Here is a 5,310-nt window from a genome sequence, read left to right on the forward strand (position 1 = left end):
ACCTTGTTTCATTCATGAAACTTACAGTGGCCTTAGATAGATCAAAGACTAGATTTGCTAAATTAGAAGCATTTTGTTCAGAGTTCTCTGTCTGTTGCTGAGTTGATGATGGAAAAGGCTTGCTATTGCTAAACCTGTTTCTTCCACCATTATTAAAGCCTTGTTGGGGCTTTTGATCCTTCCATGAGAAATTTGGATGATTTCTCCATGTTGAGTTATAGGTGTTTCCATAAGGTTCACCTAAGTAATTTACCTCTGCTATTGCAGGGTTCTCAGGATCATAGGCTTCTTCTTCAGAAGATGCCTCTTGAGTACTGTTGGATGCAGCTTGTATTCCATGCAGACTCTGAGAGATCATATTGACTTGCTGAGTCAATATTTTATTCTGAGCCAATATGGCATTCAGAGTGTCAACTTCAAGAACTCCCTTCTTCATAGGCGTCCCATTATTCACAGGATTCCTTTCAGAAGTGTACATGAACTGGTTATTAGCAACCATGTCAATGAGTTCTTGAGCTTCTGCAGGCGTTTTCTTTAGGTGAATGGATCCACCTGCAGAAGTGTTCAGTGACATCTTTGATAGCTCAGATAAACCATCATAGAATATATCCAGGATGGTCCATTCTGAAAGCATGTCAGAAGGACACTTTTTGGTCAACTGTTTGTATCTTTCCCAAGCTTCATAGAAGGATTCACCTTCTTTCTGTCTGAAGGTTTGAACATCAGCTCTAAGCTTGCTTAGCTTTTGAGGAGGAAAGTACTTGGCTAAGAAAGCCGTGACCAGCTTATCCCAAGAGTTCAGGCTGTCTTTGGGTTGAGAATCCAACCATAATCTAGCTCTGTCTCTTACAGCAAAAGAAAAAAGCATGAGCCTGTAGACTTCAGGATCTACTCCATTAGTCTTAACAGTATCACATATCTGCAAGAATTCAGTTAAGAACTGAAAAGGATCTTCAGATGGAAGTCCATGAAACTTGCAGCTCTGCTGCATCAGAGAAACTAATTGAGGTTTCAGCTCAAAGTTGTTTGCTCCAATGGCAGGAATGGAGATGCTTCTTCCATGTAAATTGGAATTAGGTGCAGTAAAGTCACCAAGTATCTTCCTTACATTATTATTATTTTCGGCTGCCATCTCCTCTTCCTGTTCGAAAAATTCTGAAAGGTTTTCTCTAGATTGTTGTAATTTAGCTTCTCTTAATTTTCTCTTCAGAGTCCTTTCAGGTTCTGGATCTGCTTCCACAAGAATGTTCTTATCCTTGCTCCTGCTCATATGACAAAGAAGAAGGCACAGAAAAATAATAATAATAATAGAGATCCTTTATACCACAGTATAGGGATCCTTTTGTGAGTGGAAGAAAAGAGGGAGACAAAGAATGTGATGTAAAGAAAGAAACACACTGTGAGGAGGCTAGAGAATGTGAGATGAGATGTTAGGATATGAATGAATAAATAGAATAAGATAGGGGAGGGATAATTTTCGAAAATTATTTTGAAAAAGAGTTAGTGATTTTCGAAAATGGTTTTTGAAAATTGTTAGCATTTTTTTTTCGAAAAATTTTTAAAATTAAAAATAAAAATAAGAATAATTAGTTAATTAAAAAGAAATTTTTGAAAAAGAGGGAAGATATTTTCGAAAATTAGAGAGAGAGAGTTAGTTAGGTAGTTTTGAAAAAGTTAAGAAACAAACAAAAAGTTAGTTAGTTAGTTGAAACAAATTTTGAAAAGATAAGAAGTTAGGAAGTTAGAGAAGATATTTTGAAATCAAATTTTTGAAAAAGATAAGAAGATATTTTTGAAAAGATATGATTGAAATTAGTTTTGAAAAAGATTTGATTTTAAAAATCTCAATTAATGACTTGATTCACAAGAAATCACAAGATATGATTCTAGAACTTAAAGTTTGAATCTTTCTTAACAAGCAAGTAACAAACTTCAAATTTTGAATCAAAACATTAATTGTTATTGTTATTTTCGAAAATTTGGTATAAAAATAAGAAAAACATTTTTGAAAAACATTTTTGGAATTTTCGAAAATAACTAAAAATTTTTGAAAAAGATTTGATTTTTGAAAAAGATTTTGAAAAAGATAAGATTTTCAAATTGAAAATTTGATTTGACTCATAAGAAACAACTAGATTTTAAAAATTTTTGAAAAAGTCAACTCAAATTTTCGAATTTGATGAGAGAAAAAGGGAAAGATATTTTTTTTTATTTTTGAAATTTTTATGAAAAATATGAAAATTATGCAATACATGAAATTTTTAGATCAAAACAATGAATGCATGCAAGAATGCTATGAATGTCAAGATGAACACCAAGAACACTATGAAGATCATGATGAACATCAAGAACATATTTTTGAAAAATTTTTAATGCAAAGAAAACATGCAAGACACCAAACTTAGAATTCTTTAATGCTTATGCACTAAGAATTCAAAAATGCATATGATAAACATGAAAAGACACAAAACAAAAAATCATCAAGATCAAACAAGAAGACTTACCAAGAACAACTTGAAGATCATGAAGAACACCATGAATGCATGAAATTTTCGAAAAATGCAAGATGCATATGCAAATGACACCAAACTTATGATATGACTCAAGACTCAAACAAGAAACACAAAAATATTTTTGATTTTTATGATTTTCTAATTTTTTTGGATTTTTATTTTATATTTTTCGAAAATTATTTAGAAAAAAGAAAAATAAGGATTCAAAATTTTTAATATGAATTCCAAGAATCTTATGCTCTAAAGCTCCAATCAAAGGGTCAGGCATGGCTTAATAGCCAGCCAAGCTTTAGTATGTAACTCAGACATGACACGCCTGACATTCCTTACATTCAACAGCCAATTGGCTAAGAAAGATAAAGAAGCTCTTCTCTTGAGTATAAGAATTGAGACATGGCTTTACAGCCAGCCAAGCTTCAACATGCTTCATGAAACACTAGAATTCATTCTTAAAAATTCCGAAGCCATAGAATAATTTTTTTTATTATTATTATATTTATTATATATTTTTTTTCGAAAACAAAAGAAAAATTTTTTTTGAAAGAGTTTTTGAAAAATTTTTTTGAAAATAAAACAAAAAGAAAATTACCTAATCTGAGCAACAAGATGAACCGTCAGTTGTCCAAACTCGAACAATTCCCGACAATGGCGCAAAAAACATGGTGCACGAAATTGTGATGTCCAGGCTCAAACTATTCCTGGCACGTGAGCAACTTGGTACGCGTAATCGTGATTACACATTCATAATATGTCACAACTTCGATACAACTAACCAGCAAGTGCACTGGGTCATCCAAGTAATACCTTACGTGAGTAAAGGTCGAATCCCACAGAGATTGTTGGTATGAAGCAAGCTATGGTCACCTTGTAAATCTCAGTCAGGCAGATATAAAGTGATAATGGTGTTTTCGAATACTATATAATAAAATAGGGATAGAGATACTTATGTAAATCATTGGTAGGAATTTCAGATAAGCGAATGGAGATGCTTTTCGTTCCTCTGAACCTCTGCTTTCCTGCTATCTTCATCCAATCAGTCTCACTCCTTTCCATGGCTGGCTTTATGTGATACATCACCACTGTCAATGGCTACTTTTGGTCATCTCTCGGGAAAATGATCCAATGCCCTGTCACGGCACGGCTAATCGTCTGGAGGCATCACCCTTGCCAATGGCTTCATCTTATCCTTTCAGTGAATAATATGCCCACGCACCTGTCACGGCACGGCTATTCATCTGTTGGTTCTCGATCATGCTGGAATAGGATTTACTATCCTTTTGCGTCTGTCACTAACGCCCTGCAATCGCGAGTTCGGAGCTCGTCACAGTCATTCAATCATTGAATCCTACTCGGAATACCACAGACAAGGTTTAGACCTTCCGGATTCTCTTGAATGCCGCTATCATTCTAGCTTACGCCACGAAGATTCTGGTTAGGAGATCTAAGAGATATTCATTCTAGCTTATTTCATGTAGAACGGAAGTGTTTGTCAGGCACGCGTTCATAATGGAGAATGGTGATGAGCGTCACACATAATCATCACCTTCATCACGTTCTTGGGTGTGAATGGATATCTTAGAAGTGAAATAAGATGAATTGAATAGAAAACAGTAGTACTTTGCATTAATCTTTGAGGAACACCAGAGCTCCACACCTTAATCTATGGAGTGTAGAAACTCTACCGTATGAAAATACATAAGTGAAGGTCCAGGCATGGCCGAGATGGCCAGCCCCCTAAAGCGTGATCAATAGTCTCCTAAGATGAACAATGGATTAAGACTAAGACCAAAGATGTCAAAAAGACTAGTAAAAGGTCCTATTTATAATAAACTAGTCACTAGGGTTTACATGAGTAAGTAATTGATGCATAAATCCACTTCCTGGGCCCACTTGGTGTATGTTTGGGCTGAGCCTGAGTGTTGCACATGCAGAGGCCATTTGTGGAGTTGAACGCCAGCTTTTGTGCCAGTTTGGGCGTTCAACTCTGGTTTTGGCTCCTTTTCTGGCGCTGGACGCCAGATTTGGGTAGAAAGCTGGCGTTGAATGCCAGTTTACGTTGTCTATTCTCTGCCAAAGTATGGACTATTATATATTGCTGGAAAGCCCTGGATGTCTACTTTCCAATGCAATTGGAAGCGCGCCATTTCAAGTTCTGTAGCTCCAGAAAATCTACTTTGAGTGCAGGAAGGTCAGAATCCAACAGCATCAGCAGTCCTTCTTCAACCTCTGAATCTGATTTCTGCTCAAATCCCTCAATTTCAGCCAGAAAATACCTGAAATCATAGAAAAACACACAATCTCATAGTAAAGTCTAGAAATATGAATTTAACATAAAAACTAATGAAAACATCCCTAAAAGTAACTAGATCCTACTAAAAACATACTAAAAACAATGTCAAAAAGCGTATAAATTATCCGCTCATCAACCTGCAAAGGCACTCCAAAGCTTAAGTCAGTATATTATTTTATTCGAAATCTACCGAAAAAGAACACTTTACCTTGCTTTATATATGGTCGGCCATCGGTCTGTTACGCTTTTGTCATTTAAAGTCGTTCATGAAGAGTGGAGATAACGTATTTCTACTTTCATACCGTTGCATTGTCGGTTATATTTGACTGTCTTATGACTCATGAAGAGATGAGCTTATAACGGACTATGCCGAGTTTATAGCTCATGAACGGTGAGTCCATAACGGGCAAATGCCGAGTTATAGCTCATGAATGGTAAATTCATAACGGAGCATGCCGAGTTAGATACGATACAAGATAACAAGAATATGTGGATATATATATATAT

At 35.3% G+C, this 5,310-nt stretch overlaps 1 non-coding gene across 1 annotated transcript; it reads left to right on the forward strand.

Annotated features, from left to right (window-relative positions):
• The first annotated feature begins 628 nt into the window (after nucleotides 1–628).
• LOC112738455 (small nucleolar RNA R71) lies at nucleotides 629–736 on the forward strand. Its single transcript, XR_003169415.1, has one exon. It is a non-coding gene; the product is annotated as a small nucleolar RNA R71 (small nucleolar RNA).
• Nucleotides 737–5,310: the final 4,574 nt, after the last annotated feature.

The sequence above is a fragment of the Arachis hypogaea genome, chromosome 13 (assembly GCF_003086295.3).
Source record: "Arachis hypogaea cultivar Tifrunner chromosome 13, arahy.Tifrunner.gnm2.J5K5, whole genome shotgun sequence".
Classification (NCBI taxonomy): Eukaryota; Viridiplantae; Streptophyta; class Magnoliopsida; order Fabales; family Fabaceae; genus Arachis; species Arachis hypogaea.